Below are 26708 nucleotides of genomic sequence, written 5' to 3'. Positions count from 1 at the left end.
CCCGCCATCCACACACAGGCCTTGCAGTGCTGGAAAAGGTCCCTGTGCTGCAAGGCTTAATGTGTCCAGGCCTAAGCCCCAGCACCTCTGGGCAGGGCCGGCTCCAGGCCACAACGCGCCAAGCGTGTGCTTGGGGCGGCACGCCGCAGGGAGTGCTCTGCCGGTTGCTGGGAGGGCGGCAGGTGGCTCCGGTGGACCTGCCGCAGGCATGGCTGCGGACGATCCGCTGGTCCAGCAGCTCCGGTGGACCTCCCGCAGACACGCTTGCGGCAGCTCCACCAGAGCCGCGGGACCATCGGACCCTCCGCAGAAACGCCTGTGGCAGCTCCACCGGAGCCGCGGGACCAGCTGACCGTCCGCAGAAACGCCTGCGGGAGGTCCACCGGAGCTGCGGGACCGGCGAGCGGCAGAGGGCCCCCCGCAGTGTGCCGCCGTGCTTGGGCGGCGAAATTGCTAGCGCCGGCCCTGCCTCTGGGTCTGGTGGTTCTGAGCCCTGGCACCTCTGGGATTGGTGCATCAGTTATGAATGTAAAAACACAACAGTTCTGGGATGGCCTCCAGCCAGGCCCCCTCTCCCTGCCTCCCCTGACTACTGCAGGAAGAGGAGATCTGTAAGATGCACCGGTCCTGAATGAGGATATGTCACAAGCAGGGGTCTGTTCTCCCTGCCTGATGCTGGAAAGAAGGAGCCTCTCCACCACCCCAGGATACTTAAAGGAAACTGAAACAAAGAACAGTAACTACAGGGGGTGTGAGTGATTGCTGGACCCAGGCTAGAAGGAGATTAGCCTGTAAAAGAGAACATTCTGGAACTGGTGAGGATCTTATCTGTATTCAGTTTGATTAGACATAGATTTGCGCGTTTCATTTTATTTTGCTTGGTAACTTACTTTGTTCTGTCTGTTACTACTTAGAACCACTTAAATCCTACTTTCTGTATTTAATAAAATCACTGGAAAGAGCAGCTGGGCAGATTTCACTTTCCCAAAGCCCTGCCTCTGCCTTTCAGCATCTTAGCCCTCAATCCTGGCACAGAAACAAGGGCACTTGGACATTCTAGGAACTAGACTCGAACTTCCCCAGAGCCCTGCTGGTTTCTGTAGGTATAAACCCTCAGATCATAGACGGCGGGCTTGGAAAAGTCCTACTAAGCTAGTGAAAGCTCATCACCCAGGTATGTTCTCTGGGCTTCAGGCAAACCCAGCTCCAAATGCCTCTAGCATCAAGGTTTCCATCACATCCCCTGGACGCTATTCCGCAGCTGAACAGATCTCAGTACCAGATCTCAGTTCAGCCTCAATTTTCCTCCGTTCAGTTCAGCCTCAGCCCATTCCCTCGAGGCCCCCTCCACACTTCCATTCCCTGCTCTGGACTGAGCCCACAAGGTGTCCTGAGTGATTGCCATGGGGCCTGTCAGCACGGAGCCTCTCTCGCTAGGAGCAATTCAACAGCTGTGGGGTTGCTGGCTAAGGAGCTGCCAAGCCAGATCAGACTCATCGTCCCATCGGGCTGGTGTCCTGTCTCTGGCAGGGGCTGGGACCAGACCCAGACTCAGTGGACACTCTTGCAATAACATGCCTGGTGGGGAAGCTTCTTCCTGACCCCGGCGGCTGATATTTTACTTCTGCCCTGACGCAGAGCAGTCCCAGCTTGCCAAGGGTGGGCTCCATCTTAGGGCCAGGAGGTGACTGGAGCCCACTCGAGTTGGGACCCTTAAAAATTAACTCATCTTTTCAACCTGACGGCCGCTGTATTCTCCCTTCAGCCCACTTCCCTCTCTTCTAGGTAGCATGACCCCACCTTGCACCTCAAAGCCAAGGCCAGTGGTGACTGGCTAATCAGCCACTGGCTCACCCCCTCTGCAGCCAGGGCACGCATGCATCCCCATGTGAGCATCGCCAGCATGCTGGGAAGGGGAGAAACTCAAGACCATGCTGAAATTGAGAGGATAAATACATTACAGATTGCGAGATTCTCCTCTACTACAGTGCTGGGGCCAGCTAAGTCCCTTCACTCCACATGGCTCATGGGAAGTTACTATACTTCTGGTGATGCCTCACATCCACATGCCACACTCGTAATGTGCTCACGATGCATCGGGGCTCGGAGGGTGAGAGAGCTGAGAAACCGACTGGCCCAGGGAGTCCAATTCCCTTGGCCTGTGCAGAAGCAGCCCCCCTAAACAGAAGATTGGTGTCTGTGAGCTGGCTGGGTGGGTCTCAGTCTGTCCAAGGCCCTGGTAAGACCGTATCAGGAATGCTGAGCTCAGCGCTGGTCACCCGTGTTGAAGAAAGAAGAATTCAAGCTGGAACAGGTGCGGAGAAGGGCTGCTTGAACGGGCAGGACAACACAGGGCCTGGCTTAGGAGGAGACTGAGAAAGCTTGGCTGGTTTAGCCTGGCGAAAAGCAGGCTGAGCGGGGATCGGATTGCTCTATAAATACACCCCAGGGTGAATCCCAGGGAAGGAGACAAGCTATTGAAGCTAAAGGACAATGTTGGCAGAAGAACAAACGGGGAGAGAATGGCCAGGAAAAGTGGAGGCTGGGAAGGAGGTTTCTAACCCTGCAACAGCCTCCCAGCAGAGTAGAGAGAGACAAGCAATCTAAGGGGCTTTAGGGTGGAGCGTGACAAGTTTGTGAAGGGGACGATATGCCGGGGCTGCCTGGGGACAATGCCCTGGAGATCCCTTCCAGTCCAATGTTATCATTGTTTGGGTGCCCAGCTAGAGCCTGTCTCCTGGCGGTGCCGACCACCCGCTGCTCCCGTTGTCTTCATCGTCTGGGCGCCCAGAAACTGAGGGGCCATGTCTGGAAGCCTCTGCCTCAGAAGACATGAACCCTAGTTCCAGCTGTGGCATCGAGTGGCCAGAGAACGGTGGACGTGGGCCATTACTCTCTCCCCCAGGAGACTGCAGGGCAGTGTGGGGCAGCTTTGCCTGGCTGATCCTGTATGCCCAGGGCAGGCCTGGCTCATCCTGGAGAGAGACCAGGCCCCACCTCACAGAAGCATCACAGCCCCCCTCCTCCACCCTGCGCCAGCCCAGCCTGACAGAGAGCAAGGCTGCTCGGTGGCTGGCCCAGGGGCAAGGGGATGGGGGGCTGGAGCCCGCTGGGGAGGGATTTGGGGCAGATCTCCTGCTGCCAGCTTCCGTGCAGCCTTTGGAAGGATCCTTCCTGCCACAGCCCATCGAAATGACGGAGGGCTCCGGCCCCGGCCACATGTGAGGTGGGGGGGGAGCACAAGTGTCCCAGGCCCTGACGCACACAACATCTGCAGGCCTGAGCTAGCAACAGGAAGTAAACAAACCTCGCCCCAGGAACCCAGCCCGCCCCTCCCCACGCGCCCGCTGGCGACTGAGATACCAGCGCTGCCCTGCTTCTGCATGTGCCCTCCACACATTGCCCCACCCCGCCACACACACTGCCCCACACGCACAGCCCTACTGTCCACCCCCACACAGTCCCACATCCCCACACTGCCCTTCTGTACACCCCCACCCCACACACCCTGCCCTGCTGTACACCCCCACACACACTGCCCCACACGCACAGCCCTACTGTCCACCCCCACACAGTCCCACATCCCCACACTACCCTTCTGTACACCCCCACCCCACACACCCTCCCCTCCTGTACGCCCCCCCACACACTGCCCCACATGCACAGCCCTACTGTCCACCCCCACACAGTCCCACATCCCCACACTGCCCTTCTGTACACCCCCACCCCACACACCCTGCCCTGCTGTACACCCCCCACACACACTGCCCCACACACACAGCCCTACTGTCCACCCCCAAACAGTCCCACATCCTCACACCGCCCTTCTGTACACCCCCACCCCACACACCCTGCCCTGCTGTACACCCCCACACAAACTGCCCCACACGCACAGCCCTACTGTCCACCCCCACACAGTCCCACATCCTCACATCGCCCTTCTGTACACCCCCACCCCACACACCCTGCCCTCCTGTACATAGCCCACACACTGCCCCACATGCACAGCCCTACTGTCTACCCTCGCACAGTCCCACATCCTCACACCGCCCTTCTGTCCAGCCCCACCCCACACACCCTGCCCTGCTGTACACCCCCCCACACACTGCCCCACACGCACAGCCCTACTGTCCACCCCCACAGGCCCACATCCCAACACTGCCCTTCTGTACACCCCCATCCCACACACTGCCCTGCTGTACACCCCCACACACGCACAGCCCTACTGTCCACCCCCACACAGTCCCACATCCTCACATCGCCCTTCTGTACACCCCCACTCCACACATCCTGCCCTCCTGTACACAGCCCACACACTGCCCCACATGCACAGCCCTACTGTCTACCCTCGCACAGTCCCACATCCTCACACCGCCCTTCTGTACACCCCCACCCCACACACCCTGCCCTGCTGTACACCCCCACACACACTGCCCCACATGCACAGCCCTACTGTCCACCCCCACACAGTCCCAATTTCCCACACTGCCCTTCTGTACACCCCCATCCCACACACTGCCCTGCTGTACACCCCCCCACACACTGCCCCACATGCACAGCCCTACTGTCCACCCCCACACAGTCCCACATCCTCACACTGCCCTTCTGTACACCCCCACCCCACACACCCTGCCCTGCTGTACACCCCCACACACACTGCCCCACACGCACAGCCCTACTGTCCACCCCCACAGGCCCACATCCCAACACTGCCCTTCTGTACACCCCCACCTCCAACACTGCCCTCCTCCTGTACAAAGCCCATACACACTCCACAGCCTTCACCACACACAGCCCTCACCCCCACATCGCCCTCCTGTACACTCACCCCCTACTGCCCCACACCACACCCAGCCCATACTCACACCCAAACCTCACACACCGCCCTCCTTCTGTACACTGCCCACACACCCCCACAGTCTTAACCACACACAGCCCCCACTCCCACACCGCCCTCCTGTACACAGTCCTCACTCCCACACCCAGCCCCCTCCTTCTACAGCCCTCTCACTCCCACCCCCCTTACACTGCCCTCCCCTCTCACACACAGCCCCCACCCCTACCCCACACACGGCCCTCCCTTGTCACACACACACGCACAGCCCCCACCCCCACCCCCCTGCCAGCACCACACCACACACACTGCCCTCCCTAGAGTCCGGCCACAGATCCCCAACAGACATGCTGCCCCCACCTATCATGGCCCCCCTCCCCCACCATCACCACCCTGGCCCCCTTGCACTGCCTCGCCTCCTCTGTTGCCCCCACCCATGTCACCCCAGCCCTGACGGGTCCATCCCCGGCCCTCGCCCACCGCCAGGCCCTAGCAACGGGCTACGAGCCCAGAGGAGTCTACAGGCTGCCCGCACAGCAGGATTGCGTGGGGCGGGGGCGGAAACACCCCAGGGCACCTCCCTCTGCCCAGCAATGATCCTCATCCGCGGCTGCTTCAGCAAGAGGAAACTGGGGCCAGGACACACCGGCCGGCTGGCAAGTGATTCATAACGACCGCCCCCCACCCCCCCGGAAGGGAAAACAACTCATCTTGCACTCAGCAGAAAAGGGAAGCAAAACTCTCTCTCTGTTTTTCAGATGCAGAATCCACCCCCAGCCCCTGCCGAGAACTCCGCCCGGGCGGGGGTTTTCCACCCAGAGGAGGGAAAATGTGCCAGCTACTGAATGCTGGGGCACACCAATGGAGCCTGGCCCCCTCCTTAATGGGGCCTGCCCATTGTCTTTCCCGCCCCCCACCCCGGCCTGAGTCCTTCCACTAACCCTGCCCCCGAAACCCTCGGCTGAGGCCTGGGATTCTCAGCCCCAAGGTCCCTCCCCTCGGATGGTTACATGCACACTACTGCGGCTTGGCGCCACGACTCATGTTCCCCCAGCACTCCGCCAGCATCCCCCGCACCCCTGGGAAGCTGGGTGAAAACACATCCCCGTAGCTCCCAGGTACAAGACTGCTTAGCTTATTAGCCCTAGCAAGAGCCCAAGCTCCCAGTAGCCTGGCTTTGGGGGGAGAGGGTGGCTGGTTTGAAAAGCTTCCAGCCTTTTGCAAAGGACTGCGTCCATGGTAAGAGCTGCCTTGGGACACCTGTCAGCCCATGAAGGGGTAGCCTGGGTCTCTCCCCTTGGGCTGCAGTAACCTGAAATATTTGTCCTGCTGTGGCACCTAGCTGTCCCCACCAGGGTCAGGGCCCCGTTGTGTTACAGTGTGTTGAACACCTATTTACGGGCCCAGTGGAGCAGGAAATAAACTGATCTCTGTGCAGCCTCCCCCATTTCAATCCTCTTCTGAAGAGGAAAATGAATGGCCATACAGTGTCCTTCACTCTGCTACACACACACGCTCACACTCTGTCAGGGAGCAAAAATACCTGGAAGCCACCTTTATCTCCATGGGAGGGGAAGAAGAGGCTAGAGAAGTGTCTGACAGCTAGGATGCCTGGGTTCTACTATAGGTCCTCGGAGAGGGTATGGGCTAGTGGCCGGAGCAGAAGACAGGGAGCCAGGACTTCTAGGTTCTCTTCCACTTTAGAAGAAACATAGGCCTTGCCATACGGGATCAGTCCAGTGCTTCATCTAGTCCAGTATGGCCAGCCAGTAAAGAACAGCTACACCCAGTTCTAATGGGAACAGTGCCTCTTTCAGAGCAGCAGGTCTACCAAACCCCTTAAAAAATGCAACAGCACTCCCCATCTTAAAGGAGCCAGAACTCGACCCGGTGGACCATTCCCTTTCCAATCTCCCAGTCATGGGCATGACCATGGAGAAAGTAGGAACCACCACACTCCAGCAACAGGGGACATCAGTCAGCATCCCAGATGCCTCCGGAGAGATCCAGGGGCACCAAACGGTGACCTCCTTGTGGCCATGGACACAGATAAGATCTTCACGGTCCTACCACTGGGCCCAAGGTACTGCTAGGTCGCCCACTTGACACAGCAGGAGCTGATGGCCCAGCTTCCCAGTGGCTCCTGTCCTCCCGCTCCAGCCGTGCTAGAGACCTGAAGTGCTGCTGTTCAGAAAGGAGAACGGCTGCCCAAGAGATGCTGCCTCCGCCTTCCATTGAAGGCATGCAGACCCGATTCATCCAAACGGCGAGAAAGCTCAGAGCCATGTTTGACTCCTCAAAACACCCTTTTCTCCCCCAGCTCGTTAGGAAACCTGGTCCCTTCCTCCTGGGAATCCAGACATGTGTCACCTCCAGGCCGGGTTACTGTAACCGAAACTAAATGTGATGCTGCCACGCAGGTTCCAGCTATCCACCTCCATGGCTCAGACCAGTGTGAGCACCTCAGACCCATGCTCAAGTGCCTCCACTGGATCCCAGTCGGCTTCTGAGGCCAGTTTAAGGACTTGGCCCTAATTTAAAGCAATTAATGGATCAAGTCCCTGCTGAATTTTGATCCGGGACCCACCACCACGGCTGCGCTCCTCTGGACAATGCAGATCACAAAGCGCACGAGTGCTCGGGTCAAACATTCTCAGTCCAGGGGATCTGTCTGTAGAACAATTGTCCAGAGGAGCTCAGGAGAACCCAGAGACTGTCTTCAGGAGACACTGCCAAACCTTCTTCCTTTCTGGAAAAGGCTCTCCATCATCCAAATAACAGTCACTAGGCTGAACCGCTAAGCCCTGCCAAGCGGAATTGAATTCCGAAAAAGGGAGACATGACAGAGACTCCACCAAGTCCACTAGGGACTTTGCTATTGCTACTGATTTGAAATTGAAATGTAAAAGGACTCGCGCCCAGCGGAGTGATTGCTGTTCCCCTGTGTTTCCTGCTTTTGATACATTCAAAGAACGCCTTGTGATTTGTTCTGATGTCTTTGGCTGGGTTCTCCCTGAACACCACCTTAGCCCTCCCAACCCCCATCTAATACGCCACCTGCTCCAGCCCGCGTGCAGCCAACAGAAAGGAGCTCCATTTTCAGAAGGATGCTGCTGTGGCTTGGAGGACATAGGCTCTTCTTGACTAATTTCTTCATTTATTTTTTATCAGCTGCTACCTTTCATTACCTTTCCTCCCCAGCTACCATGCATGCCCTAGATCTACCAGTCTTCCCAGCAATATAAAGCTAGCTTCCAGGACCTCTCTCGTACATCTCCTTATGTCACTGGTAACATAGGCTCCTTCCTGCACATGCCAGAAGCCTCTCTAAAGGTCTCCTGAGATCTGCTACATGTGGACCCAAGAACCATCTCACTGAATTGATCTTCTGGTCACTACCTACCCAGCGATTGCTAATGATCAAATCCACCATCTTTACAGCCTATGTGTCTCACAGCTACCCACCCTGTCACTTTCTTCCTATCTGCTTTGATAAAGTCCTCCAAGCTTCTTTAACTGCAACTCAGTGGCGACTGGATGTCTCTCTAAAAGATCTGTCCTAGTTCCTCCTCCCTCTCCCTTCCCCCCTCCCCCAGTTTTCGGGCACAAAGCAGGAATGGGTGAGTTTCTCTGGCCTGTACTGCAGGAAGTCAGACTAGCTGATCAGAATGGTCCCTTCTGGCCTTAAAAATCTACAGATCTGTGAACTAACATCCTATTTGTCATCGGCTTTATCTTTCAGTTTACTGTCAGGTTTTGTATAATGGCCAACACCCTAGTATCTAACTAGCAAGAGTGAATTTTTTTTTGTTTTAAAAAAACAATCAAAGGGTTAACCAAAAAAAGTAGCAGAAGGCAAAGGGCTCAGCTTTAGAAAAAGGCGAGACAATCTTCTGTAAGGCTAGAATTAAGGATAAAAAAAGACAGAAAGTGACACAGCCAGCGTTCAAAACTAAACAAAGGGGAAAGTGAAACTGAAAAGGCCACAAATAGCTAAAAAAGGAAGATCAGGCTTAGAAATAAGTTAATAGAGAGAAGGCTGAGCTTGAATATCATGAAATAGGGATAAAGTCAAGGGTTTAAAACTGATGAAATTCTAGTGTTAATTATGCACAAAATAGGAAAATGTATATGTATAGAGAGAGAGAGAGACATAAAAGCAATTTGAAATGTTTTAAAAATTAAATCGTTATTTTAAGACTAATAAGGGCCAATTCTGCAAATAGTTATCCACGCGCTTCATGTTAGTGAAATGTGTAGTTCCATGGGACTTCCATGTTTCAAGTTAAGCATGATCTTAAGTGTTGACAGCACTGGGGCAAGGTCCAGAGTGGTAGCCGTGTTAGTCTGTATCAGCAAAAACAACGAGGAGTCCTTGTGGCACCTTAGAGACGTACAAATTTATTTGGGCATAAGCTTTCATGAGCTTCATCAGATGCCTAGAGGGGAAATTACAGTAGTGAAGTGGGTTCTAGCCCATGAAAGCTTATGCCCAAATAAATTTGTTCGTCTCTAAGGTGCCACAAGGACTCCTCATTGTTTTGGGGGCAGGGTCTGTGTCTTCACACGAGGGGGCCTCCAACCTGACCAGGGCTGCTAGACACTACAGCAATGTAAAGACTCTTAACCAGTAATGCCAGAGGGATAATAGCTCCCTTCCTTACCCAGGTGGCCGGGAGGTTTCACTCATTTGTGTTTGTAAACTCCTTGGGATGCAAGGTGGGATGGTCATTCCATGCACCAGAGAAGCTTCTGCTACTAATTCCCCGAGCTACTCATGAGTGTGCACAGCCTTCAACACAGAAAGCAGCTCGGAAGTGTGAAGTACCAGTATGATAATCAAGGCTGTTCATACATTGGAATAGCCCCTGGCTGCTCGAGGAAGGGAAGGGAGGGGGCCCTCCTGTGCCCTCCAAAGAGATGAAATAATCGTAACCATACAGTAACAAGGAGAACCCAGGGGAAACCTCATTCCATAGTATTGCACAGACGCCTGGACAGTGAGCGACTTCCTTAACAACCAAACAGTCACCGCAACAAACCGCCCCACTTAGAGGAGAGGCTGCATTGGGGTTTAGAGCACACACTCACATTTGCTAGGAATGGTCTGGTCTCACTTTTTCCTTGAGCTGCCTCCACCTTATTTCAGCTCTGTACCATTCGCTCCTCCTGAATCTCTAGCACTGTCGGAGACAGGCTACAGGGCAAGGTGAACCACAGCCTCTCATCTCTTCTCTCCTGCCTGACTCCAGTTCTCCTCTGATTCACCTCCACCCCTCCACCCTCACCCATACTGCCTGATCCCTGTTGGATTCAAACCAGTGACCTAGCTGTCAAAAGCCAATTACTCACCCAAGTCCTTGGGAATCAGTCTATTTCTTCTGCAGCATCAACAACTTAAAATGCATTGCGCAAAAATACAATTTACAAGGCTTAGTGTGCCTGCAAAAATATGCAACAGGCCTTAAATACATTGTGATGCAATGGCGTGTATGTATGAGCAGTCACATCATTGCCCTCTGCTGGACAGAATCAGAACTTCTAAACTGTGTGTCATGTGCCCTATAGGGCAAATGTCTAATGGAGATCCTCCTTTAGCGAAAAAGGCAGGGATCTCTGCTTCGGAAGCTGGAGAATCTCATGTCTATCCATGCTGGTGCCACAAAGTTTCAAGCAGCCATGCTGCATAGCACGGTGTCAACCATGACATTGGGGTGGCCCTGACTTTGTTACACTATTTGAGGCTGTTTCTCATTCTAAGGGGGGTCTGTATTCTCCAGGCAGGGCCGTCTCCCCCACATCATCCTGATGAGCTCAGCTTTCCAGCTCCTTCCTCCTTGACTTCAGGTCTAACCACCACCACTGGTAGCCAATGAACTGGCGATGTCAGCCCAGGAAATCTGACCCTATGGGTACATCCACTTAGGCATCATCCGGGAACTGCCCCTGTTCAAACTGTTTGCTAGCAGCCCCCTCCATCCTAGCTCAGGCCTGAGTCACTGAGGTCTGATGCCCACTTGTATCCCTAATAAAATGGGAAGCTGCAAACATTCGTTCTTAGCCTTTTAGTAACACACAAAATGATGTGACATAATGAAAAGGCAGCAGAGTCCACGGAGGGCATCTCAGCCCAGTTCCCATGGTCTCAGCTCGCCTGGGATTGTGAGGGTGAAGACACGAGCGGCAGGGCAGGGATAGACAGAGTCACTGTCTCCATGGCCAGAAGGGACCCATGAGTATAGCACAGGCCAGGGAACATCTCCACAATAATCCCTAGAGCAGAGCTTTTAGAAAATGAAGAATAAAATCCACTCCCAGCCCTGGGAGGGGATCTTCTCTTCCCCTCCCCCACTCTGAACAAAACCCAGGCCGTGATCGTCCCTGAGACAATGAGACACCAAGGAGGAGCCCACAGCTTTCCGATTAACAAAACCGAACAAACGCTGATGACTTTCTGCCCGTAACATGCTGCCTGCTCTAGCTCAGCACAAGAAGGTAACAGCCCAGCTGAGCTCGGCATGGAACAGCTCAGATGGAGAACCCCTGGGCCAGGCTCAGCTTGGCTCAGTTTAGCCTGGCACAGCATGAGTCAGCCCAGCTCCCTGCAGCACAGCTCAGACTGACCTAACAACAAGGGAAACTCCTACTTGTTCTGGGCCAAAGCCAAGCCTAGCTCGGAGGAGGGCTGGGAAGCAGGAGCAGAGGGCCAGGGAGGATGGCGAGTGCCAGGCTTGTGGGGGAGGGCACAGGACAGGCTGTGTTCTCAGGACAGACCTTCTCTCTTAGAAAAAACAGAGCTAGCCAGTCTGCCCAGGCTGCATGCACCCGGCTCCCCGGAGGAGGCAGTGACACAGACGGGCGCACCCCAGAGCCGGCTGCTTCACCATTTTCCTCCTGGAGTTGCACCTTTTCAGACTGCAGCGCAGCCCGGCATGGCACAGCCCCTCTCAGCCCAGCTCAGCCTTGCCCAACTCAGCCCAGCTCAGCCTCGCTCTGCCAAGCACAGCCCAAGTCAGTTCTGCCCATCTCAGCCTCTCCCAGCCTGGCCCAGCCCATCTCAGCCTGGCTCAGCCTCTCCTAGAACAGGGCAGCCCAGCTCAGCCTTGCCCCACCCAGCCCATCTCAGCCTCTCTCTGCCTGGTCCGGCTCTGCCATCTCAGCCTGGCCCAGCCCATCTCAGCCTCTCCCAGTACAGCCCGGTCCAGCTCAGCCTTGCCCGACCCAGCCCAGCTCAGCCTCTCCTGGCACAGCCCAGCCCGGCCGAGCCTCCATCACAGACAGACCCAGCAGTAGCTATTGTCAGTTGCAGGAGCCTTTGGTGAAAACTCTTCTTCCTCCTCCTCTCCTTCCCCCCGCCCCGTCACTCCAGCCCCACAGCCCGACCCCTGCTTCGCCCCCCAGGCTCTCTCCTGCTCCCGCTTTGCAGGCTGCAGCCTGGTCCCTGGGAGCGTCCTGACCCCCTTTCCACCAGACACGCATCACACCCCACCCAGCGGCACCCAGCCCGCTCCGAGGGGACCCGCCCATCAGAGAACAGAGAGCAGCTGCGCCCATCCCGAGGGACCCCCCCAGAGGCGCACTGCACAGCTGCCCCCACCCCGATCCGCGGGGACTCGCCTTCCAGAGGGCACAGTGCAGCTGCCCCCACCCCGAAGGACCCTCCCCAGAAGCGCACTGCACAGCTGCCCCCACCCCGAGGAACCCCCCCCAGAGGCGCACCGCACAGCTGCCCCCACCCCGAGGGACCCCACCAGAGGCGCACTGCACAGCTGCCCCCACCCCGAGGGACCCCACCAGAGGCGCACTGCACAGCAGCATCCACCCCGAGGGACCCCCCCAGAGGCGCACTGCACAGCAGCATCCACCCCGGGGGACCCTCCCATAGGCGCCCGGCACAGCTGCCCCCACCCGAGGGACCCCCCCAGAGGCGCACTGCACAGCAGCATCCACCCCGAGGGACCCCCCCCAAAGGAGCACTGCATAGCTGCCCCCACCCCGAGGGACCCCCCCAAAGGCGCACTGCATAGTGCCCTCACCCTGTGGGACCCTCCAGAGGCGCCCGGCACAGCTGTCCCACCCAGAGGGACCCCCCCATAGGCGCCCAGCACAGCTGCCCCCACCCCGAAGGACCCCCCCAGAGGCGCACTGCACAGCTGCCCCCCCCGGGGGACCCCTCCAGAGGCGCCCCGCACAGCTGCCCCCCCCCCGTGGACCTCCCCAGAGGCGCCCGGCACAGCTGCCCCCACCCCAAGGAACCCTCCAGAGGCGCCCGGCACAGCTGCTCCCCCCGGGGGACCCCCCCAGAGGCGCCCGGCACAGCTGGGAGGCGGCGGCCGCCGAGCTAAGGGGCGCGCCCCGACCCCCTCTCCCGGAAGGCCGGGGGGCGCGGCGGGGAGGCAGGACTCACCGTGGCTCATCGCTCGGGGCGGCGGGGGGTGCGTGGTGAGCCGGGTGTTTCTCGGCTGGGGCGGCCGCTGCTGCTGCTCCCGGTGCAGAAGGAAGTGACTGAGGCCAGAGGAAGTCTGCAGAGCCAGGCACCAGAGAGCGTGAACAAGGAAGTTTCTGCTCCCTGGCTCTTACTTCCCCTCCTCTACCCCTGAGCACTGTCTGCTGAAGCCAACTCTGCTCCAGTCCTCTCCCCTTGTGCGCGCATGGCCCTTCCCCCCAATTCCTCCTTCCCCAACCAGATCCCAGCCCTGCCCCACCATCAGCCTTGCCTTGGCCGGTCTTGCCACACCCACAAAGAGGGACCCCCAAATCTCTGGGGCGGGGGCTGCACCCTGAGGCTGCCAGCTTCTGTTCAACCGGCCAGGCTCTAGCCGGCTCCTCCGGCCTGGCAGTGGGACAGTGGGCAGATCACACACAAGGGAAGTGCCCAGACCCTGCAGTGATGGGTGGCAGAGAAGCGCCTAAGGGAGCCGGAGAGGGTAACCAGCCAGTCAGCCTCGGGTTTGCGGCCTGGTCCCAACAAGCACGCGCACCTCAGGGCGGCATCACATTATAACCCAATGTCCTGACATCCCCGGGGCGGGGGAAGCCGACAGGGCATCAGTCAAAGCCTCGGTAGGTACCAGCCATGGAACCACCCAACCCTGCCCCGTCCGCGCCTGCTTCCGCAGAAGTTTCTCTGCGTGTCTGGCTAGTCTCTTAACCAAAGGGAAGCCCGCTAACCCTTAGGGCACCAGTTTCCAATCTTTCGTCATTTGCAGGCCCCTGAAAAGTTTCGCAGGAGGGTGCAGTGCCCTGTGGAAATACCAGACAGTCTGTGGAACCCCCGTCCCAAACCACGGCCCTAGACACTCCACGCCGCTCCCAGGCGGGGCGGAGGAGGTCAGGACAGCCGGTGATCAGTGTACAGTCAGAGGAGCCTGGCGACAGGCCGCAGGGCTCGGGGAAAGTTTACGAACCAAACGGTTTGGCGGGGGAGAGTCATGTGCAGTGTCCGGATGTTATTATATAAACGCTCAGCTCCTCTGTGACAGACACACTCCTGCACCAGGCTCTCCTGTAGCCTGCAAACAGCTGTCGGCAGTGGGTCAAATTCATCCCTGGGGGAACTTCAGCAGCTCAGGCGTCTTCACCCAGAGCAGGCAACCCCAGCACAGGGAGGCTGCTGCCACCCAGAGGCCAGAAGGTGCCATGCCCCAATAAATGCTGATTGAGTGAGGAAGGCTCAAGAGGGTGCAGGGGGGGCGGTGATGAGACAGTCTCTGGGGCGTGGGGCCAGTTCTTGCTCCTGCTGAAGTGTTCACAGCAAAGTTCAGATTAGTTACCATGCAAGTACTGGAGCCGGGGATGCGTTTGGGCTGCAGTACGCATGGGCCACTCCTTGCAAGGGTTTATAGCGACAGGACCAAGAGACACAGGATGGGAAGGGACCTCCTGGCTCATCAAAGTCAGTCCCTGCTAATGCAGGCAGCCTTGGCATACCATCCATTATTCCCTGCACCCCAGAGTCTTAGGCATCGTGTCTTCAGTGAACCTCACCTTCCCCGTCGGCCCAGATGCTGTCTGCAGGGCAGTGCTCCAGTCAACAGGCCGTGCGCTAGCCAAGGCCACCAGGGACACTAAGAATTCCTCCCTCCTGTCCCCAGCAGGATCCAGTGTGGTGGAGGAGCGGCTGCATGGATTCTGATACATCCCCGGGGCTGACACACGTCACCCCTCCACGGGAGGTTTGGACAATGGATCTGGGTTGTCTCATACCAACAAGCATAGACAAGGGGAGGGATAGCTCAGTGGTTTGAGCATTGGCCTGCTAAACCCAGGGTTATGAGTTCAATCCTGGAGGGGGGGCCACTTAGGGATCTGGGGCAAAAAGCAGCACTTGGTCCTACTAGTAAAAGCAGGGGCTGGATTCAATGACCATTCAAGGTCCCTTTCAGCTCTATGAGATAGGTATATCTCCATAAAATAAAGCTTGCAGGCACCATGCATGTGGGGCTGAGGCCCTCTTTGTACAGGGGGCCAGCCTGGGCTCTTCTGTGTTCAGGGACAGCCCTGCCTTGGCTCTGAATGTCCTGAGAAGAACAGACTGAGCCTTTCCTTATATGTCAGCCATGGCTGCAGTGTCCTAGTTCAGGCTAAGGTGGAGATCCTGCTTCACACTCCCCCTGCACACCTGCCATTCTCAGTTGCTTTTTATAGCCTTCTTGAGAACACAAACAGGCTCAGCCCAGAGGCGGGCAGGTGTTTGTAAATCTTTTAACCGATGGAACCAGCCTAGTGCTGCCTAGAGGGATGCTGTGGTGGCAGAGTGGCCTAGGACATGCCCTGCATGCTCCAACCTGCCCTAGGGCCCCGCAAGTCCCAACCTTGCAGCTGGGAGGGACCTTACCTAGATCATGCATAACTGAACAGGCAGGCAGCAGAGGGCCAGGGCTGGAGAGGGGTTCCAGCAGTCATGCTCACGAGTCATGTGAGGAGCCCAGATACTCCAGTGAGGGATGTCATTATCGTACGTTCTCAGCCACACACACACGTGACGTTATGATTGTTCTGTATAACGGATACAAGGTGGGAGTGGATACCTTCTATTGGACCAACCTTTGGTGGTGGAAGAGACAAGCTTCCAAGTCTACACAGCGCTCTTCTGCAGGTCCACAGGGCTACAACAACAATGTGTATTAGCTGTATGACGTTAGCAGAAGGTACTGAGAACAGAAACTCATCTCACCCAAGGTATTGGATGGGTCCAGACATGCCTGGCCACAGGGTCACGTATTTGCCTGTGAATTGGACTGGAAATCTTTTTACAGTGTGTAAATAAGCCCTCACTGTCTGTGGGATACCAGAACAATGTCAGAAACACCTGGCTGGACACAGGAGGAGTGTGAGTGTGAGACACGTGGGGACATGCAACAGGCTAGTTGGCCCCTTAAGTGAAAGGGGGCTCAGCGCTCCTGTTCCAGTCAAGGGGCACTCTAGTTTGGTGTAAGAAGGGTGGGGCGGCCCCTGCTGTTATAAATGAGAGTTCAGCAGCCTGAGGGGGAGTTTATGATACAGAGAGAGGGTGGCTGAAATGGCTACCATGGGTATAAAAGGAAGAACGTGTAGGCGAAGCTATGCGGCTCAGAGCTGGGAAAGCCTGTGCCAGTAGATAGACACAAAACCAGCACTCCGCAGGGGTGTATCATCGGTCCTACCTTCTTCAACATCAGACAAATGATCTTCCAAAAGAGGGGAGCGCAGCAAGAGGCATGTGAAGAAGTAGGAATGTCCATAATGTTTTCTCTGAATACTGTGTGGGTGCCTCAGTTTCCCCAATGCATTTCTTAAGTATCTAGGTAGGGGGATAAGGGTGTGTGATTGTTGCAAAGCCCTAGAGGGCAGGGGTGTGCGGGGGTCTGCACAGAGAATGGCTGACACCCTGTCTCCTGGCAAATGATGGCCTGGCCTCCTCCCCTGCAAGGTGCCAACTGAAGGTGTTGGAGAACAAAGAGATCAGGTGACCTCCTGACCCCAGAAAGAGACAAAGGCCAGGGGAGGGGCTGGAGAGTTTCAGTGTGGAGCTGGCTGGGGAAAGAGAGGGAGGCCCAGACCCGGGGTCCGGTTTCTCTACCTACAAGCTCTGTTTTGGACTGTGTTTCTGTCATCTAATAAACCTTCTGTTTTATTGGCTGGCTGAGAGTCACGTCTGGCTGCGGAGTTGGGGTGCAGGGCCCTCTGGCTTTCCCAGGAGCCCCACCTGCGTGGAGTCGCTAGGAGAAGCACATGGTGTGAGAAGGGGATGCTGAATGCTCCGAGCTCAGACCCAGGAAGGTCAAAGCTGTAGAAGCTTCTTGCCCTGGAGACAGTCTGCTCAGAGAGAGGAAGCTCCCCCAGAGTCCTGCCTGGCTTTGTATGGAGCAGTTCCAGAGCATTGCCCGGTGACTCCGTGACAAGGCATCACTCTGATCGCTGGTGACCACCATGTGAGGAAAACCCAAAAACCCTGCACCAGCTGCTAAAAGAGTGACGCTCTAAGGAAGGTGTAGCAGGGTGCAGCAAACTCCCCTGGCTTTTGCTTCTGCTAAGCTTACAAAGTCACTCTGAGACCTTGGGTTTTGTAACCACTGGTGCACTCTGTTCTCAGGCTTCTTCCCACCATCATTTCACCATGTACAAGTAACCCTTCACCATCTGCGGGCAGGAGAAGAGAGCTACCTCTCTGTTCCCATTGCCTGCCTGCCTGCCTGCCTTTCCCCGTTCCTCCTGTGCTCCCCTGGCTGCCTTCCCCTCAGGCTTCTATGCAGCCCCAAGCTAATTAGGTAGCAGCTGTCTCCGCCTCCCCAATTAGGGCCAGGTTATCTCCAGCCCAATCTAATTTGTTCCCCTAATGAAGAGTGGGCATGACAGAGGACTGACTCTGCAACCCTTTGCCCAGCACCCTGTCACAGAAGGGGGTGGAGTGGTGAAACATAGGGGGCTTTACATTCTCAGTTGACACAACTAAGGGAATGATAGGCACCAAAAGGAAAATTCATGAAGATTATAAATTGTATCTATATGGACAGCAAATAAGTATCATTAAAAGTGTTAACTTTTTAGGTGTGATATCTGATAGCAAGCTCACTTGGAAGGATTGTATGGAAAATATTAGAGATAAGCAAAGGCAGGATCAACTTACTTAAAAGTCTTTCTGGAACTTCCTGGGGTGTGGATAAGGCAGACAAAGCGCTAATCAGACCCATCACCAAGTACAGGGAGAGTTTAGAAAGGATGAGTGTCCAGAGTCCTGAGAGCAAAGAGAGCTCAGAGGAAGAGCAGCACTGGGCGGAGAGCTCCAGGGTGGGGCTGGCCCTGGAGGAGGGAGGGGATGAGAATTCCCTGGGTGAGCAGTAGAGGCAGACCAGGCTGGTAAAAGCAGAAGGTAGGGAGTCACCAGAGCTGAGCTGGGGACGGGGGGCGGGAGCCGCAGGAGCTACCCCTGGGAGCCCAGCTGGGGCAGGGTGGGAGCCGCAGGAGCTGTCTCTGGAAGCCGAGCTGGGGCGGGGTGACAAATGCTGGAGCCGTATGTGGTGTAGGACTGTTGGGACGAATGTACTGGTTGAACGGTGCTGGGGGGATTCTCGTTTATGGTAGTGGGATGTTTGGTAATCAATTTACCCCACAAAAACGGCTAGCTGAATTCTCCAGAGGTTGCACTGAGTCTAACTCAGGAATCAAGAGGGAAACTGAGGCCGGGGCTTCTGGCAGGGCTGCCTGGAGGCCATGCGTTCACAGGCATTTTTTTCCATGTGTTTTCCAGATGGTTGGGAAAAGCTCCCTTGTCCAGAGCACTGGAATGCCTGATCCTCCAGAGCTGTCTTTGCTCACTCACTCTGTGCACAGCAGCACCCTCCCCCCGTCACTCAGGCCTGTAACCTGGGCATCCCCGGCAACTCCTCCCACCTGTTCACTCTGCCCGTACACTTACAACTCTCATGGGTCCCTCATTATCTCCTGACCTGCGGCCTGCATCTTCCTCCTCTCAGTTCCCCAGCACCCGCGGATGCCCGCTCCAGTCCATACAAAAGCAGATGCCAAGACCATTGTCCTTGTCTTGCAATATCCCCCATTCCTTCAATCCCTCCACCAGATCTTCCTTCCAGTGACTTTAACGTCTTGTCCTTACCCTCCAGGTAAGCCGTAGAGCTCAGACCCTGCCAGAGGTGGACTGATGCCTGTCTCTGGGGGGCAGCCATCTCCTTGGGCTTGGCAGGGGTGTCCCTGAGCATGTGGGCCTGTTCCTCACTGTTCCCAGCTCCTCTGGGACTCCTGGCCTCTGCCCCTTCTGCCCTCCCACCACACTGAGGCTTGTGCCAAGGTACTCTCTCTCCAGGAGCAGGGATTGTAGTTCAGTGGGGCAGGCCCTTTCTGGCTGCTGGGCCCTGGGAGCAGTGGCTGTGGTGGGGAACAAAGGGGGGCAGCCCTACGCTGGTGTCAGTCATTGCTATGGTTACCATGGGGCCCACCATCGCCATGGTGGATGACTGCCCTTGTTGTGAGCGCGGGGACACAGGGGGTGCCCGCTTGGTCCCCTCACCCTTCTATGTGCTGGAGCTCCCGGAGACTCTGGGAGGCCAGTGGGAGCAGGCAGTGTCCCCTTATATCAGTGCCCAGGGCCCCATCTCGGCACATAGGGATGGTCAGAAAGCACATAGCTCCCAAGATGTCTCTCGGGGCCCCAGAAAGTCTGGGGGAGGGATGAAAACAGGCCAGGCCTCCCTTCAGCAACACGACACCCTCCTGACAAGAGGGAGTGAGGAAGAGCAGAAAGAGCCGGGTAGCTCAGGGTCGCTCCGCCCCTGGGAGCAATGGGGACAGGACGGTTCCTCTGCTCCTGCCATCAGTGCAACATCTGGCCTAGGGAGGGGCAGAGGGGACCCCGCTGCAGGCTCCCCAAAGCTGGGAGAGGGGAGGTGAAGAGCCCCTGGAGCTGTAGGAGGAGCAGAGGTGAGGCGAAGACTGGGGCAGAACTGATGAGGGAGCCGAATTGTGGGAGGACTGGCACAAGGTGGGGTGTAGCCTTGGGGAAGGCAAGGCAGGAAGAGGAGGAGTGAAGAGAAGGCAGCTGGTGAGGTGGTGGTAGATGTGGAGAAGGGAAGCAGGGTGCAGATGGGGAGCTGTCAGGAGGAGGCTGATCTGGAAGAGGCAGAGCAGAGAGGGAGGCTGGAGCACTCTGAGGGCAGAGAAGGGGAATGTCAGCTGATGGCAATGTGGTTGATGGAGGTCAGTTTCAGACAGACGTTGGGGCAGAGGGGGTCAGGGGACCGTGGAGGAGCAGCGAGAATGGGTGTGTCCAGAGGAGGAAGAGAAGGCAGGTGGAGGAGGGGTAGGATTTGGGGGGTGATTTCAGGGGAGGAAAGAGAGAGAGACTGGGGTAGAGGAGGAGGAGGGCGGAGAGTATGAGGATTAACACAGCACGAGGCAGCCCCTGCTCTGAACTGCTGACATGGAAAGGGGCAGGACAGACACAGCACAAGAGGGATTCAAGCAGACATCCCGTCTAGAAGGGAAGGGGCTTGCCTAAGGTCCCACAACAGGGCATCAGCAGAGCGAGATTAGAATCCATGGGTCCCAACTCCCACACCACGGCCTTGGCCTCTGGACCCTGGATAGAACCAGGGTTACTTCCGGGCCCATCGCATCCATCCTATGCATCTCCCTCCCTCTGATACTCAGCACCCTGGCCCTCTCCTCCAGCCCCTGCACTCAGCCCTGGTTTGCTGCATTGAAAGGGTGGCCACAGGCCATTTGTGCTGGAGATCTTCCTTGCAGGAGGTCTGCTGAACAAGGGAAGTTTATTTCACTTGATGAGCTCTGTTATAACGGCTTGGTTTTGTCTTGCAAGCTTGGTGATAAAGGTAGTGTACTGCTGCTGCCCAATCTGCTCAGCTTCCCTTACAGAGACAATCACAGCAGGGTCGGCATTGTCTTTGGTGTCCAGCTTAACTAAGTCGACGCTCTCTTCTGAGATGGCATTGCCCATGACATCTATTGCCTCAATAAGTGCCTTGACATGTAGTCCAAAAGAAGTCTGCGCACCTTTCACTTGCTCATGGTGCTTTGTGTGAGACCCTTCTCGCCTGGTTCCTTCCTCTGCTGCAGCTTCAAATTCTCCTGTCAACCTGGCCATCTCCGGTCCCACTATCATCCAGCGCCAAACGACCTCTGGACTTTGTGTTAGGCCAACAGCTCCACCATCTCCTTTGACTATAGCGTTATTTTGCTCACGAGCTTGGTCAAGCACTACTGCAAAAAAAACATGCCATGACTCACAAACTGTGATGGTCCCTGTAGTGGGGTGGTTACCCGCACCAGCTCTGACAGGGTTAAGGCCAGCCCTGGGAGAGGGCTGTTGCTGGAATGTGTAGCTCCCAGGCTGATTGGGGAGGCAGCCGCAGCAGGGTCCACGCCCCAAACAGACCCAGATGGCCCTATAAAGGCCAGGGAAGCCAGAAACAGAAAGACTCTCTCTCTAGTCTGTTAAGAGGGAGAGACCTGGCTGCTGGGAGCGTACCAAGGTACCTGAGCTGGAGCAGGTCCAAACCCTCCTTGCCAGTGACGAGTGGCAATCATACTGCAGTCTGCCCCAGTGAACGGGGCTAGAGGGGACTGGCAGTAGCCACTGAGGCGAGATGGGGATAGGGGGGTGGGGATTCCCGTGGAGGGGAGAACCACCGAGACTATAGGGGTACTGCAAGGTGCAGACTCCAGTGGAAAGGGACACCCCGGTCCGGGAGGGATACGGGGGCCAGTGGCCGCAAGACATCGGCCTGCAGAGGGCGCTCCAAGGCTGTAAAAAGAGCTAATTCCCAAGACTCCAGCAGGATGCGCTGCGGGATGTCTCGGCCGCTACATTCCCCTTGAGGAACTCTAGCTGTGTCTGGATGCGCTGTGCAAGGGCTTGCCATGTCTCAGAGGCGAACAGGTACCCAATGAGCATAATCCCTATGATCTAATGAAAGAACCAGAGTGACAGCTTTCCAATATACTCAACGCAGAGAGAAAAGTTTGCCTGGTAGATTGATGGCACACAGGTCAATGTAAGTAGCTCCTGTTGAAGTGTGGTATCCCCTGGGGGCCTCATTTTCCCTCAGACCTTGGGTATACAGTGTGTGCACATTTGGAGCAAGATGTATAGACTGCTGGCAGTTACTTGGGCGGCACACCTAGTATGTGTGACATGAGACCAGTGTTTAATTTGTGCCAGGGATGAGTCCCGGCACCTCTAGGCTCATCAGTTCATAACCCGACGTGGCGAACTGGGAATGTTCTTAATGTTTGTTCTGGATACGGTGTTGGTGCCTCAGTGTCCCCATAGCAGTTCTTAATATCTAGGTGGTGGAATGAGGGTGTGTGATTGCTGCAGAACAAAGGGCCAGTGCACCTAAATGCCTGACACTCTGTCTCCTAGCAACTGATGGCCTGGGCCCCTCCTCTGCAAAGGTGCCAACTGAAGGTGTTGGAGACAAAGAGATCAGGTGACCTCCTGGCCCAGGAAAGGAGCTGAGCAGAGAGGAGGGGCTGGAAGAGGGTTGTTAGTCTGGAGCTGGCTGGGGACGAGGAATGAAGTGCAGACTTGGGGATCTGGCTCACTGCCCCCCAGAATGGACCCGGCCGAGGGGTCCGGTTCTCTGTACCTACAAGCTCTGTTTTAGACCCTGTTCCTGTCATCGAATAAACCTCTGTTTTACTGGCTGGCTGAGAGTCACGTCTGACTGCAAAGTGGGGGTGCAGGACCCGGTGGCTACCCCAGGACCCCGCTGGGGTGGACTCGCTGTGGGAAGCGCACGGAGGGGCAGAGGATGCTGAATGCTCCAAGGAGAGACCCAGGAGGTGAAGCTGTGTGAGCTTCTTGCCCTGGAGACAGTCTGCTCCAAGGGAGAGGAGGCTCCCCAAAGTCCTGATTGGCTTCGTGGGGAGCAGTTCCAGAGCATCGCCCGGTGACTCCATGACACCCCAGTACCTCCAGAATTGTCGCTTCAGTTATGAATGTAAAAAAATTGCTTGAGCCCCAGTACCGAATTGCTTGAGCCTGGGCACCTCTCTCATTACAAATTGAGCACTGCATGAGACACTTTCAAAGAATCAGCTGCTTTTGGGGAGGCCACTTGAGCCTGAGCAAGGGCTTCCGGCCATCCACTATCTTCTAGCCATTCTCCAGTCAGCTTCAGACTTACCATTTCCAGATGAAGACCACTCAGCATGACAGATTTGTCCTCTCCGTACCCAGCAGGCTACATCAGTTTGGTTATGGTGAAAAGGGGTTGATCCACAGTGATCACTGGCACCTGGCATGGGTTAGGTGGTGTACAGGGTTCCTTATCACATCCATGACAGGATGAATCATTGCCACAGACATGGAGTCTTCTGGAAAGAGGGAAAGAAGCTGGGGTGGAGTCTGGCTCTGGCTGCATGCTAGCAAGGTAAGCTGCCCCCAAAATGGCTTGATCTCCATTTAAGGTATCAGACTTGCTGCTTGCCTTAACTGTTCAAACCACCTGCATTCTCCTTGCAGGGCTTGGGTAATCAGCTGGCAGTCAGTCTTGATTTCAGCATTTGCGGTGGGATAGGAGCACTGGTTTTCTTCACTATCAGTGGAGGGACAATTGTGTAAGACTCAGGAAGTGATGATAGAGTCTCCTCCATTGGTGCTGCAGCCTCACAGTCTGAGATGGGAGTTCCACAGACATCTCCCTCCCACTTGAGTACTGGGATGCTGAAAAAGTGAGATCTCAGTTCTGTGGAAGGAGTCTCTTGCTGTGGTAGAGCTGGGATTGTGGTCTGCAGCCACAGTAGTGAACAGACTACCAGGAAGCTTTAGAAGACAGATATATTCTCATCCTCAAAGTGTTGGCATGCACTGTTCGCCATGCTGGTAGAGATGGCCAACACTGTTGTAGGAGATGGACAATCTACATTTAAAGACGGTAGCTACTAGCTCACTTTTTCACATCTGTGCATGTGTCAAACCAGTGTAGACTGGTGAAGGCGTTTCTCAAGCTTTGTTGTGGTGCAAACTTTCTGTTCCTTCATGGCAACGGATATTGCTGTCATACTGCAACTGTACTGTGCTGAAATAAGAGTAGCTGGATGAACGGAAACTTGCTCTGAGTGAGTTTTAATGTTTAGACCATCCAATATCATGGACATCAGAGCCAACAGTGACTCAGGCACAGATTTTGCTTGGCCTCTTGGGTTAAATGATCCAGAGAACTAGGGGCCACCAAATGAAATGAATGGGCAGCAGGTTTAAAACAAATAAAAGGAAGTTCTTCACATAGCACACAGTCAACCTGTGGAATTCCTTGTCTGAGGAGGTTGTGAATGCTAGGACTATCACAGGGTTTAAAAGAGAACTGGATAAACTCATGGAGGCTAAGTCCATTAATGGCTCTTAGCCAGGATGGGTAAGGAATGGTGTCTCTAGCCTCTGTTTGTCAGAGGGTGGTGATGGACAGCAGGAGACAGATCACTTGATCATTACCTGTTAAGTTCACTCCCTCTCCAGCATCTGGCATTGGCCACTGTCAGTAGACAGGATACTGGGCTGGATGGACCTTCGGTCTGACCCAGTATGGCCATTCTTAGGTTCTTATAAACTGTGTTTTCATTTGGCACATGTCCGTTCAAAATTTTGCTGTTTGGGACAGGTGAAGTGCTTCTTCGTCACAGTCTTCCGCACATGCTTTCCTGAGGGCATGCCAGTATCCTAGTTGAAGGCAAGGAGCACATCATGTCTGTCTTTGCATGCTTCGAGATCTGGAATGTGTGAAAGGATGTGTGCTTTTTAGTTCAGTGCTGTGACTGTCCCCCTCAGCTGTTCTAGTCTCTCTGTATAGAGCCTGGTGAGGTCTGCTCATTTGAATGAAGGTGTGGCTCCAGTCTTTAGTTTTGTCTCCAAGGTATGCTATCAGTTCGGCAAAGGCAATCCCGTGCGACATCTTCTCTGTGTTGCTTTGCTCAGTTTTCTTCTCCCTAACTTTCTTGTAGAGAGACACCAAACACCTTGCGTGATACTTTGCCTTTTGGGCCACTAAGTCCCCTGCACTTGGTTTTGCGAGCAAGCACTAGTCTTGCAGATGCAGTGCACACATGACTATTAATGCTCAGGGTAGAAGCTTCATGGAGGTCTTCTGCTGGCATGTTTGCCTCACAAATCAAGCACGCTTCTTTCCCTGGAGGTCCTTTGTGTTGGTCACTGAAATGTGTATTTCGTCAGCAGTTCCTCAGAGTGGTCCACAGCTTTTTCAGTTTGGTCCTTGTCATAAACAGATACGTAAGAGTTAATAGAACAAAAGTGCTTCATATCTCTTTTGCCTGGAAAGGGTTAACAAGTTCAGTGAGCCTGGCTGTCACCTGACCAGAGGACCAATCAGGGGACAGGATACTTTCAAATCTTGAGGGAGGGAAGTTTTTGTGTGTGCTGTTAGTGTTTGGTGTTTGTTCTCTCTGGGTTCTGAGAGTGACCAGATATGCAACCAGGTTTCTCTCCAATCTCCCTGATACAGGCTCTTATAAGTTGAAAATAGTAAGTACTAAGTGATAAAGCGAGTTAGGCTTATATTTGTTTTCTTTATTTGCAAATGTGTATTTGGCTGGGAGGAGTTCAAATTTATATTTTGCTGAAAGGATTTTAATTTGTACTTGTATACTTAGGCCGGGAGTCTATAGCTGAAAGACCCTGTACCTATTCCATTTTAAATTTACAAAGAATTTTTACTGTTTTTCTCTCTTTAATTAAAAGTTTCTTGTTTAAGAACCTGATTGTTTTTTTTTATTCTGGTGTGAGACCCCAGAGGACGGGGTCTGGATTCACCAGGGAATTGGTGGGGAGAAGGAGGAAGGGGGAGAGAGAGGCTAATTTCTCTCTGTGTTAGGATTACTGTCTCTCTCAGGAAGAGTCTGGGAGGGGGAGAGAGAAGGAGGGGGAAGGTGAATTGTCCTCTCTGTTTTGTGATTCAAGGAGTTTGAATCACAGTGATCTTCCAGGGTAACCCAGGGAGGGGAAGCCTGAGAGAGGCAACGGTGAGGGAAAGGGTTTACTTTCCTTGTGTTAAGATCCAGAAGGACTGGGTCTCGGGGGTCCCTGGGCCAGGTTTTGTGGGGACCAGAGTGTACCAGGCACTGGAATTCCTGGTTGGTGGCAGCGCTACAGGTTCTAAGCTGGTAATTGAGCTTAGAGGAATTCATGCTGGTACCCCATCTTTGGGACACTAAGGTTCAGACTGGGGAATTATACCATGACAGTCCTGTTAAACTGCTAGAATATCATAGCCAGATCTAACATGCTCTCATTTTGATTCTGCTGGATTAGTCAACTCTGCACCTGGGTCTTCCTGACAAAGCACACACTTGCCCCCATCTGTAGAGGAATGAGATGTCTCTGTTCATGGACCTGTCTCCCAAAGATTGCATCTTTCTGACACATTTGGAGCACCAGTAATAGCCAATAGTAATCTAATATCTTTCGCTATTGCAAACAATATTATCACCAAGCTGCTTTCACACAACCATAGTAGCCTCTGAAGGAAAAAAGAGAAATGTGATTAAATTCGGCCAAGGGCACACTGACAATCAAAATGAGTTCTTACACCAACTTTTTTGGTCATGTTGGAGGAAAACCAAGAATAGATCCCTTGCTCATCCAGATGTAGAACAACATTATTTGCTGATTGTGACAGACCCAGACCAGTGGGTTACAGGAGTCTGGTAGAGGACAAATATACTAGTCACTGGATGAGTAGTTTTCTGTTCCCTGAGTGACCAGAGCAGGGGCTGCACTAGAGTAATTAGGAACTTGCTAGAACCAATTAAGGCAGACAGGCTGATTAGAATACCTGCAGCCAATCAAGGCAGGCTAATCAGGACACCTGGGTTTAAAAAGGAGCTCACAGCAGTCAGGCTG

The 26708-nt window shown here is 54.9% G+C and overlaps 1 protein-coding gene across 1 annotated transcript in view; it reads right to left on the bottom strand.

The window, feature by feature from the left end:
- Window positions 1–13469, bottom strand: part of RHOG (ras homolog family member G) — a 30310-nt gene extending 16841 nt beyond the window's left edge. Inside the window, exon 1 of the mRNA XM_030555858.1 lies at window positions 13242–13469. The gene's annotated coding sequence lies outside the window, so the exon portion shown is untranslated. The remainder of the gene's footprint in view (window positions 1–13241) is intronic.
- Window positions 13470–26708: the final 13239 nt, after the last annotated feature.

The sequence above is a fragment of the Gopherus evgoodei genome, chromosome 1, assembly GCF_007399415.2.
Source record: "Gopherus evgoodei ecotype Sinaloan lineage chromosome 1, rGopEvg1_v1.p, whole genome shotgun sequence".
NCBI lineage: Eukaryota > Metazoa > Chordata > Testudines > Testudinidae > Gopherus > Gopherus evgoodei.
Note: the sequence above shows the minus strand (reverse complement) of the source record. Positions and strands in the feature narration are given on the sequence as shown.